The sequence below is a fragment of the Dipodomys ordii genome, unplaced genomic scaffold, assembly GCF_000151885.1.
Source record: "Dipodomys ordii isolate 6190 unplaced genomic scaffold, Dord_2.0 Scaffold2, whole genome shotgun sequence".
NCBI classification, from domain to species: Eukaryota; Metazoa; Chordata; class Mammalia; order Rodentia; family Heteromyidae; genus Dipodomys; species Dipodomys ordii.
The window spans coordinates 30,319,012-30,331,480 of NW_012267218.1; the positions used below are offsets into that span (position 1 = coordinate 30,319,012).

The 12,469-nt window shown below is 37.3% G+C and overlaps 1 protein-coding gene across 4 annotated transcripts in view; it reads right to left on the reverse strand.

Moving 5' to 3' along the window:
- Positions 1 to 12,469, reverse strand: part of Fut8 (fucosyltransferase 8 (alpha (1,6) fucosyltransferase)) — a 154,032-nt gene that overhangs the window by 134,525 nt on the left and 7,038 nt on the right. Inside the window, exon 2 of one of the 4 annotated variants that reach the window (XM_013016776.1) lies at positions 1,565 to 1,650. The exons of the other annotated variants lie outside the window; for them this stretch is intronic. The gene's annotated coding sequence lies outside the window, so the exon portion shown is untranslated. The remainder of the gene's footprint in view (positions 1 to 1,564; positions 1,651 to 12,469) is intronic. 4 annotated transcript variants of the gene reach the window in all.

Below are 12,469 nucleotides of genomic sequence, written 5' to 3' on the forward strand. Positions count from 1 at the left end.
TTTAATTTTTAAATATATGACTGGAGCATCATGTATACTCAAAACATAAACATCACAAATGTTTTCTACTGATAACTGAATAAAGTAACTATTGATAGATCCAATGGTAGAGCTGTCAGAACACAGTAGAACACTAAGTACATTACACTATAACAAAAGAAAGAAAAACTATTGACACATATAACTACTGATAGACACAGGAACATGGATGAATTTCAAAGGCATTATGCTAATTTTTGGAAGACTTAAAAACTACACATTCAATAATTTCATTAAGTAATATATTGAAAAAGGCAAACTTGAGGGGTAGAAAACAGATCTATGATTGTTACAAACTACAATGGAAGGAAAGGTTAACTATAAAGGAACAACATGAATAAATTTAAAAAACAAACTGTTTTAATTGTCATGATGAATAAACACTGGCCAAAACTCACAGATTGAACACTAAAAATTAATTAATTAAAATGTTAATGTACTGAATGTTAACATGTGGACAAGGATACCTTTAAAGGACAACTGTTAAAATTGATAGAAATTGATGGGCTCCAGCGGCTCATGCCTGTAATTCTAGGTACTCAAGAGGCTGAGATCAGAGGATTGCAGTTTGAAGCCAGCCTGGGCTAGAAAGTCCCTGAGATCTCCAATTAACCACCAGAAAACCAGAAGTGGCACCGTGGCTCGAAGTGGTAGAGTGCTAACTTTTCAGTGAAAAAGTTCAGGAGTAGCGCCCAGTTCTGAGTTCAAGCTCCATGACCAACAAAAATAAGATTAAAATAAAATAATTAATTAAAATGTTAGACATTTTTAAAGTGAAACGGCTTCTTTTCATCACCAACTATGCTATACAATGATATCAAAAGTTAAAATATCAAAACATTTAGCCACAACTAGTTCCATCTAGCTCCATATTTTAAATTACAGAGAACTTCAAGGTAAATATTTTTTATTTTATGAGGTACAAATGGTACATAGTATACAGTCAAAAATGATTTCTGGTCGGGCGCTGGTGGCTCACGCCTGTAATCCTAGCTACTCAGGAGGCTGAGATCTGAGGATCACGGGCAGGAGAGACCGTGAGACTCCTATCTCCAATAAACCACCAGAAAACTGGAAGTGGCGCTGTAGCTCAAGTGGTAGAGCGCTCGCCTTGAGCTGAAGAGCTGAGGGACAGCGCCCAGGCCCAGAGTTCAAGCCCCACGGCCGACCAAAAAAAAAAAAAAAAAAATGATTTCTGGCCAGGCACCGGTGGCTCATGCCTGTAATCCTAGATACTCAGGAGGCTGAGATCTGCAGTTCAAAGCCAGCCCAGGGAAGGAACCTCTGTGAAACTCTTATCTCCAATAAACCACTTGAAAAACCGGAAGTGGCTCTGTGGCTCAAGCGGTAGAGTGCTTGCCTTGAGCTGAAGAGCTGAGGGATAGGGCCCAAGCCTAGCAACCAGCAGAAAAAAAAAAAAAAGATTTCTAACTAATACCACATATTCAGCTTTAGTCACAAGCTTATCCAGCTCTCAAAATATGAATATATAAGCAAGGAAACACTATCCATAAAATGTACTAACCTGAGGTTGTTCAGTTAATCAATAAAGGCTACAAAGCACTTTATGTTGAATGAAAACATCACCAGAGTCATAGAAAAAGTAGTAACCTAGAACAAAAGACAAATACTGAAATTCAACGCTAATAACATAACAGCATTGTTATAATTTTTTAAACTTTTATTTTCCTTTATGCAGCCAGTCATAACTTATAAATTCACTTATGTTGTACACTCACTTATCTTGCAACAAATACTTTTCAAATGCCTACAAGAAATGGGTTTTCATTTTGCAAACACCCCACCCCAGTGTCTTAATTTGCTTCACAATTCATCTCAAAACTAGTTCATCTCAAAATTAGTCAGCAGCCATAAAGTTTGCTTTGTGAACACAAAACTACTTAATTTTTTCTACCTTTAACATATATGGCAATCAAAAATGTCTCCTAACAATCTATGGCTCAAAAATCTACATTCCCCACACCCTAATTACCTCTACAACCCAATTTCTTACTTTCTTCTAAACAAACTTCTACTCAAATCTATTTAATCTGCTTGCTTTCCAAAGAACAATTTTGATTCTCATCTATCACCCTCCAATGCACTATTCCTTGTTTTTTAGAAGAAACTTTTGCTTCTTGTCAAACTTTGTTCATCAACTTCCTCAAAATCAAACTCCAAAATCAAACTCTACACCCTATCTGAAAGCAGAAGCAATCATTCTATACTCCATTAATCTTTACTAGAATGCTTTATTACATTATATTTGCAGCATCTTGTATAACTATTAGGGACCCAATCTACTTCTTTTGTTGCTGCCTCTCTGTCATCTAGTACTATGTTTAACACACAGTAGAAAATCAATATGGCTAACTGTCAAGTAAAATGGTTTTAAGAAAAATTCGCATCAAATGTTCACTGCATGTATGTATGAAAGTGACAAAAGACACTACAATTCTATAGAAATATCTGGTCTTTACTGTTGTGTTACAACAGTAACATTACTATTGTTTTGTTATTGTTTTTGTTTTTTTTTCCAGTCCTAGGGCTTGAACTCAGGACCTGGGCACTGTCCCTGAGATTCTTTTGCTCAAGGCTAGCCCTCTACCACTTGAGCCACAGCACAACTTCTGGCTTTTTCTGTGCATGTGGTACTGAGGAATCGAACCCATGGCTTTGTGCATGCTAGGCAAGTACTCTACCACTAAGCCACATTCCCAGCCCAGGAACATTACTATTAGTCCAGAGGTTTATTCCAATGACAACAAAGCCTTCTGAAACCACCTTTAGACAATCAAACTAATACAGAAACATGGTCACAAATCTAAACTGTACCACCACAAAGGTAATCCACTTATTTTTATTTTAAATTCCACAAGTCCGAAAGTTCTGAGGCAAAACAGCCCATAAGAACAGAACATTCAATAAATGCTATAAACACAAAGTAAGTACCTTTCTTTGCTTTATCATTTACATTATTTCATCTGCTAGATTTATTTAAAGAGGACACACAGCTCCCAGAGGCCATAAACATGCAATTCCTAAAGAACCATGAAATCTAAGATCAGCCAAGATTTGCTGTAATTCTTCCCTGTTAACCTCACCTAAATGTTTTTGACATCTTTCCAAAATAATCCAATATTGTGGGATTATGCCTCTAGCCATTATAAGATAATTGGTACCAGATTAACCTTCAGAAGAGATACAATTGCAAAGCCATACAAATATGAAAGGCAATGGTGTCCAGACACTACAAAAATGTAGATCTGTGCTCCTTGAAAGAAGAAACAAACCACACAAGGCTCTATGAGCATCCTGACTTTCTGCCAAGAGACATGCTCTAGTTACACTGCAGGCAGAAGAGTCAAAGCAGAACAGCTGTTTTGCTTACTAGAAGAGACAAATAGCCAAATTCATTACGTAAAGTGGTAGGAAATACTAGGATAAAACACCAGGAAGGGGTTGGGAAGGTGGCTCAGTGGTAGAGTGCTTGCCTAGCATGCATGAAGCCTTGGGTTCAATTCCTCAGTACCACATAGACCAAAAAAAAAACCAGAAGTGGTGCAGTGGCTCAAGTGGTAGAGCTAGCCTTGAGCAAAAGAAGCTCAGCGACAGTGCCTAAGGCCCTGAGTTCAAGCCCCAGGACCAGCACAAAAAACAAAACAAAACAACAACAAAAAGATAACAGAGCATGAATCAGGCAAAATAATAATAATGATAATAATACTGGAAACTAAAGAAAACTGCACAACTCAGTGTTGACACAATCTAGGAGCATACAGCTCCATCCATCCATATATACTTATACATAAAGCAACAGCAACAAATAGAGATCTCAGTAGAGCTGAATTTGCCCAAGAATAAAAACTGCTATAATGATTCCAATAAGGCTTAAGAACAAAACTTGAAAAATAACTTAAGACTTCAACTCAATACCTGTAATCACCACCAAAATGGAAAATCTCATAATTCTTCAGGCATGTAGTATTAAGAAGGGTTTAACCTCAATGGAGCAAACTGATCAAGATCCACTGTATTCATAAACTGCTCCTTTATACAACTACTTAAAGATCATTTTTAAAACCTTATATTAAATGATCATACTTAATAAAGACTAAAAGCAACACCTAAAAGAATTTTTTTCCAAGAAATTTAAATTCATCCCAGGAAAATTCTCAAAGACATTTATAGAAATACAAAAATATCTAGTACCCAACAGAGTAAAATCTGCAATCTCTTCATGTATGTGGGGGGGGGGGAGCTTAAACTCAAAGCCTGGGCACTCTCGCTCAGATTGCCTGGGCACTCTCGCTCAGATTTTCGGTGCAAGGATGACACTCTACCACTTCAGCTACAGCTCCACATTTTTAAACTAATTACTGTAGTCTTTAATGAACAAATAGAAATTGCTAAGTATAGGAAAAAATGATTAACATTATAGACATCAGGGAAATGAAAATCAAGACAAAATCTTATCCCAGTTTATCTCAACCCGAACAATAATGCTGGGTGCTGATGGCTCATGCCTGTAATCCTAGCTACTCAGGAGGCTGAGATCTGAGCACTGTGGTTCAAAGTCTGTGAGATTCTTATCTCAAATTAACCACCAGAAAACTGGAAGCAGTGCTGTGGCTCAAAGTGGTAAAGCACTAGCCTTGTGCAAAAAAGCTCAAAGACATTGCCCAGGCAATCAGTTCAAGTCCCATGACCAACCAAAAAATAAAAATTCTAAACCTAAAAATGGCTATATTGTTTGACAGCAGCCTATTTACTATGATTAAAAATAAAAATTCACTGGTAAAATTTGATAATGGTCAGAGACAGACAGATAGAACCATAGGCCTTGAACATGTCTTACCAGTGCCCTACCACTAGGCAATATGTTCAGCCCTTCATTTTTAGAGATAGAGGGCATCAGCTGATGCTGGTCCCAAATTCATAAGCCTCCTGCCTCCATCTTCCAAGTGCTAAGATTACAAAGTTGTACCACATACCCAGAGATCTTGATATTTTGAAAGTTCAAAAGTTGTACAAAGCAGTATCTCTTCACATTAAAATTTTTCCAGTTACACAATCAGCATTTAGCTACTTTATATACATTACAAATTCCATGGAGAATGCTTAAGTAAGTATGGCATGGCATATATTGAAAAGAATATTTTAACAGAAAATTGCCTTAGAAAGTGCTATACTTATTCCTAGAATGCTGCCACTGAATAAAAAGCTTTGCTATTCAACTTTTGGAAGTGTTTTAAAGTCTTAACACAATTTTTATAATACTGTCAGGAGTGACAAATCGTCATATGTTAAATAATAAATTGATGTGGGGATATTTCTGGCTATTTTAAAGTGGCTTACCCTAAATTAGAAATACAGAGAGTGTAACTGAAAAACACAAAACAAATTTTCTTATGCTGTTGTAATGACACCATCACTAAAATATATTTATAGCTACATTCCCTATTCCCCTCTTCCACAGTATTTGCTCTCTGGGTTACCACTCATACTTTCTAGAATGGTTAAAAATAAGTTTCAATCATTTTATAGCCATATTTCCTACAATTATAGTTAATGAAAGAAGCCCAAAAGGTTTCCAAGAGTCAAATTACAGCACTCTGAGCTTTAAATTTAGCTGGTTGTTATTCAATGCCCTTTCTTTTCATGCTACACGGAAAATGCATATTAGCCCTCTGGCGTACACCTGACACCAGCCTAGTTAGTCAGTTTTTCACTCTTGTTCCAAAGACACATTGTATCTCAAGTTTTTAAGTTCCTACATAACTACGTTTTACCTAGTTTGTTATCTGAATATTGTCAATCAGCAATGCCCCTAGGACAAAATTTTCAACAATAACTAAACATCCCCTTTTGTTCTTTGAAAAACAATATAGTCCTACCTGCCCATCTTGAGCCTAGCTTGGTACAAACTTAATCCAAAATTGTTCCACCCTACCTTTTACCCTCAAAACAAAAGAATAACTAAAGAATCATAGTCTTTTTTTAATCTTCATACAAAATTCCTTTAATTTGAAACTCTACCTCAGAAAATTATTCAACTGTACCTTTATTTTCTTCAAAAACTAATTTAACACTTATGATTCTCAAAGTTGTACATATGAACTATGAAATACTTCAACCCAAGAATTATCCATCTTGATTCTTTCAGGCAGTCTCAAATTTGTTCAATGGTCAATCATCTGTTAGGCCATGCTTTAGTCTGTTCAGGCTGTATTGGTCCCAATTCTGGGGGATAAGAATTACAAGACCAACCAAGGCTCAGCAGACAGGAAATGGTAAAGGTTGCTCTGCTTCGTAGATAGTACCTTCTCACTATGTACCCATATGACATGAGGGAACAAGTTTCCTCTGACATCTTCTATATGGGCACTAAATCCCATTCTAGACAACTCTGTCTCATCACTTAATCACCTTCCAAAGGCCAATAGGTCTTAACATAAGATTTAGGCATATACTAACATTAACCATAGTAGACAAAAATCTTTATTACTGGATTCAGTATACACACACTGATCTGCTTTTTGTGTCCCTACAGCTTTGTTATTTCTGTAAATTTGACATGGACTATGGAATTACAGTCTTTTATGACTTCCTACTTTCAATTAGCATATTCCTGTTTAGTACTTCAAATTAACAGATGAAATAGAAAATCTTTGAACTTGGAATCAGGAGACTTGTAGAATAATAATGTTGGCTCTGATACTGTATAAACTTGGCAAGCCACTTAAGTCCCCTGAGTTTGTTTCTGATCCCACAAGATAAATTAATTTTGACCTTTTTTTTGGCAATACTGGATTCTGAATCTGAGATTTTTGAGCTCTGTCACTTAAGCCACACCTTCAGCCTTGTTTTTCATTAGTAAATCCTGAAATCAGGTTTTCATTCTCTTGCTGGAGCATGTACCTGGACCATGATCTACCTATTTTAAATTTCTTGTTGTAGCTCAAAGGACAGGCTAATTCATATTACCACATCTAGCTTCTCTCCATTGGGACAGAATCTTGAAGATTTTTCAGCTCAGGCTGACATGAAACCACAATCCTCCCAATCTCAGCTTGGCATGACCATTGTACACACCACTGGGCCCAACTACAGGTTGAAAAGGGGTGTCATGAACTTTTCTGTCCAGGCTCATCTCAAACCATAATCTTCCCCTTCTCAACCTTGCCAAGTAAGTAGGATTGATTCCAGACATAAGCCATTAGCACCTGGCATATTTTAACTTTCTTAAATTCTAATTTTCACAGCAGATAAACTATCTTTTGCTAGCATGTACTTTAACTCTTTTCCTCAAATATAGTCAGTGCATTTAGTACCATGCCTAGCTATCCCTTCTCACATAATTGAGATGCAATTTATGCACCATAAAACTCATTACATTCAAGCTGAAGATGTAGAATAAGACCATAAGCCCAGCTGAGGCTGAAACACTTACGTATGAGGCCATCCTGAGCTACACAGTGAGACACTGTGTCAAATATATATATATATATGTATATATATATATATACATATATATATGTACTTATATCAGGCACTGATGTTTCACACCCGTAATACCAATTACTCAAGAGGAGACCAGGAGGCTCACAATTCTAGGCCAGCTGTGCAAAAAGTGTGCAAGACCCTACTTCAGCCAATAGCTGAGTATGGTTAAGAGTATCCTTGTTATCACAGCTACCTGAGAGACTGAAATTGAGAGGATCACAGTTCTAGTCCAACGTAGGCAAAAAAAAAATAAAGTTTGCAAAACCTCATCTTAACAGAAAAGGCTAAGTGTGGTGGCAAATGGTAAAATGCTGTCTGCTTCATAAGCACAAAGCTCTGAGAAGTTTAAACCCCAGTATCAAGAAAGATAGAGGGAAGAGGGACAGGAAGGAGAAGGAGGGGAGTGGAGGGGAGGAGAGGGAAGGGCCAGGGTAGAAGAGGAGAGGACGGGAGGGGAGAGGAGAGGAGAGGGTAAAGAAAGGGAGGGAGGGTGAGAGAAACAAAAGGGAGAGGGGGGGAAAGAAGCTTATTTTCAAGACTTACTGAATCAATGTTTTCTCAAATGGCAATCACATTTTTCTTTTTCAAGACAGAATATACCTATGTCACCCAGGCTGGCCTTGAACTCTTGACCCTCCTGCCTCAACCTTCCCAGTACTAAAATTGCAGGTGAGCATTATCACACCTAGCTTCTTAGATTATAAGGTTTTTAATTAATCTCAAATAATTTAATTTGTTCTCAAAACAATAAATTATAAAAATACTGAGACGGCAAACAGTAAATAAGGAACTTAACACAATAGCAAGAATAACTCAATTTAAAAGTAGGCAAAGAAAATATTTTTAAAGAACACCTATAAATGGGTAATAGGTATATTAAAATGGTCATCACTACTAATATCAGGAAAATGCAAATCAAATAATTTGAGAGTGGCTATTATATCACCTATTGAGAGTGACTTATGTCAGGTTGGTGGCACAGAACAATAATCCCAGCACTCAGGAATAAGAATAAGAAATATTTTCAAAGTGACTCTACTACTCACACAAAGCCAAAAGATTTTAGTAACAAATACTTGCAAGCATGATACAAACCCTTGTATCATGATTGATGGAAATGTAAATTCATACAGCTAGTAAGGAAAACTCCTACAGAGGAGTTTTAAAATACAACCACCATATATGTTCCAACAATCCTCCTTCTGGCTTCACATCCATAGAAAATGAAAATCAGCACTTAAATTCCAATATTTACTGAAGCATTATTTATGATAGATAAGATATAGGAACAGTTTAGTGTGCATATAAATGGAAGTGTAAAAACCGTAGTATAGCCCCTCAATATCTGTGGTTAATATAGTAAACTGATTCTAGCATACACACAAACACACACACACACACACATACACACACACTTCACAGAAAACTAAAACGAAAGATGTCTAAGTCCCATATAAAAAGGGGATAGTATTTGCCTATAATCCATACATGTAATACTACTACATACTTTACATCACTTCTAGATCATTTATAATACATAATACAATGTAAATGCTATATAAATACAACATAGTAAAGAGTAATGACTAGAAAAATAGTGTACACATGTTCAGTTAAGTTTGTGGAGGGTGGGGTGTTGTTTTGGTTTGGTTTGTGTGGTAGTATAGATCAAACCAAGGCTATGCATGCTAGCCAACCATTCTACCACTGAGCTTCATCCCTAGTTCCCTATTGAGTATCAGGATGTTGGAGAGTCAGATGTACATACGTGTGTGTGTCCATGTGTAAAATAGCCTTTTAAAAAAACAAAGTCCTGTTCAAGGAGTGGGGGGAAAAAAAGGTACCATTCTGGTATAATGACAATTTTGATTTAGAGATACTTGAAAAAGAACAGGTGCAAGAAAATCATTCCTGGGTTGGAGGTGTGGCTCTGAAGTTTTGTGCTCGTCTAACAAGTGCAAGCCAAGCCCCTGAATTCAAACCCTTATATTACCAAAAGAAAAAAAAGAAAATCATTCTTACATGCCATCTATTTCTAAAAAGGAGATGAAATTCGTATGTGAAAGATGCCCTTCCCATACTAAAAGGAAACCAACATTCCTATCCAAGACAGGAAGCTGAGATCAAGAGAACTGGGTACAGACTCACTAAAATACTTCTTTATCACTTAAGCCTCTGCATGTAATTTAGTTGCTTTGTCACAACTAAACTTTGTTGTGTGTTGTTATTTGGGCTTTTTTGTTCGTTTTTTTTAATTGTAAAAATGCTGTACAGAGGGGTTACAGTTACATAAGCAAGGTAATGAGTACATTTCCTACTGAGCATTGTTGCCTCCTCTTGTTTTCCCCCTACCATCCCTTCCCTCCCACCTCCACAACTAACAACCCCTTATCCCCCCCCCACAACTAAATTTTTTGTTCAACTATGTAGGTTGAACTCTGTATTTGGGTCTTTATTTCCCCAGAGGGTTTCAGTGACAGATAAATCCTGTATTAAATAAATCTATGATTTTTCTCCTGTTGATCTATCTTACGTTAACTTAATTCTCAGGCCTAGATGGGAAAAGTCCTAAAAGGGTAATTTGGATGAACCTTGAGAATATTATGCTGAGTGAAATAAACAAGGCAAAGAAAGACAAATATTACATGACCTCACTTACATATGCTGAATTCTGAAAAGCAAATTCATAGAAGCAGAATACAAAATGGTTATCTCCAGGGACTGAAAGCCGAGGAGAAATGGAGAGATGTTGGTCACATGGTACAAAGTTTCAATGGGAGATGAATAAATTCTGGAAATCTAATATACACTAGGAGACTGTAGTAAGTTAATACTGTAATGCTTACTTTAAAAAATCACTAAGAGAAACCTTAAATGTTCTTCTTACTATACATAAAAAGTGGTAATTATGTAAAATGATGGATATATTAATGAGCTTGACTACAATAATCATTTCATAATGAATACAGACATCAGTATATAAAGTTAAATACCTTAAATATAAACAGGTTTTATTTGCCAATATACCTCAATATAATTGGGAAGGGAAAAATAAAACAACACTTCCACAAAACAAAACAAAAAATAGTAATATGCAGCCAAATCTGGTGATGAATGTCTATAAGTCACATACTTGGAAGAGAAAGGAGCATCACTAGTTTGAGCACCCCTGAACCACATAGTGAGATCCTGCCTATGTAAACAAATAAATAAGTAGACAAGTAAATAAGACCTTGGATTTTAGCTTTAAGACCCTAGACTCTCACTAACCTGTATGTCAAAAGTATTACGTCATTACAACACAAAGAAACCAGCTTTTTTCCATTATTCAAATCCTCTTCCCTTATGAATTCCCAAAAGTGGCTAACCCAGGTGCCAGTGTCTCATGCTTGTAATCCTAGCTACTCAGGAAGCTGAGATCTGATATTCATGGTTCAAAGCTAAACATAGCAAGAAAGTACACAGGATTCTTATTTCCAATTAACCACCAAAGAGTCAAAGTGGATCTGCTGTTCAAGTGGTAGAGCACTAGTCTTGAGCAAAAAAAGCTCAGGGACAGAGTCCAGGCCCTGAGATCAAGCTTCAGGACAAAAACAGATCAGAAGAAAGGAAGGGAGAGGGGGAAAAGGAGGAGAGGGAGGGAGGAAGGGAGGAACAAAGGAGGGAGGAAGGGAGGAGAGGAAGGAAGGGGGAGGTTGAGGGGGGAGGGAGGGAGGGAGGGAGGAAGAGAGCTCAAGGACAGTGCCACGTCCTGAGTTCAAGGCCCAGGCCTGGCACAATAAATAAATAAATAGAAGCTGTGTTATGGTTCATGCGTGTAATTCTAGCTACTCCAAAGGTAGAAATCAGGAGAACCAAGGTCCAAAGCCAGCCTGAACAAAAAATTCACAAGACCATCTCAATCAATAAAAGTTTGCGCATGATGTTAAAACACTTGTCATCTCAGCAGTATTATTACGGCAATCACAATTAAGGTCAGACTGGGCATAAAAGTGAAACACTATCTCAATAATAATTAAAGCAGAAAGGGTTGAGATCATAACCTGGGTAGTAGAAAGCCTGCCTCACAAGTGTGAAGCCCTGAGTTCAAACCTAAGTATGGCATCATCATCGTCGTCATCGTCATCATCATCATCATAAGTTGTAATTAGTAGAGGCTAAATGTCTATAATTATGTCAGAGGAAGCAGTCAGGACTGATCAGTAAGCTTCTATTCCTCATGCTGCTGAGGCTCAATTTACAAAGGATAAGGAAGGGGCTAGTAACCTCAAGAATTTCAATTACCACCTTCCTATACCCTAGAAACTTTCTGAACAAGAACTTAAAAAAAAAAAAAGGCTCACGTCTATATTCCTAGCCATTCAGGAGGCTGAGAGTTGAAAGATTAAGGGTTCAAAGTTAGCTCAGGCAAAAAAGCCAGTGAGACTCCATTTCCAATTAATCACCATAATATCAGACTAGAGGAATGGTTCCAGCTATGGAGTGCCAGCTGTGAACAAGAAAGCTAGCCAGACTGTGAGACCCTGAGCTTAACTCCTGGCATTGCACAAAAAATTAGAAAAAGCAAAGAAAAGACAGAGAGAGTTGTTCAGGGCCAAGATTGTCAATCATTTTCAATAACCATATTAAAACATACATAACTCATGTTCTTTGGTATATTGCTTACTGCCTCAAAAAGAAATAAAGTCATTATAATAAGCCTACTGCAACATAAGAATTAATGTTTTGGGGCTGGGAAGGTGGCTCAGTGGTAGAGCGCTTGCCTTGCATGCCTGAGGCCCTGGGTTCGATTCCTCAGCACCACATAAGCAGAAAGAAAAAAGCCGGAAGTGGCGCTGTGGCTCAAGTAGTAGAGCGCTAGCCATGAGCTAAAGAGCTGAGGGACAGAGCCCAGGCCCAGAGTTCAGGCCCCACGACCGGACCA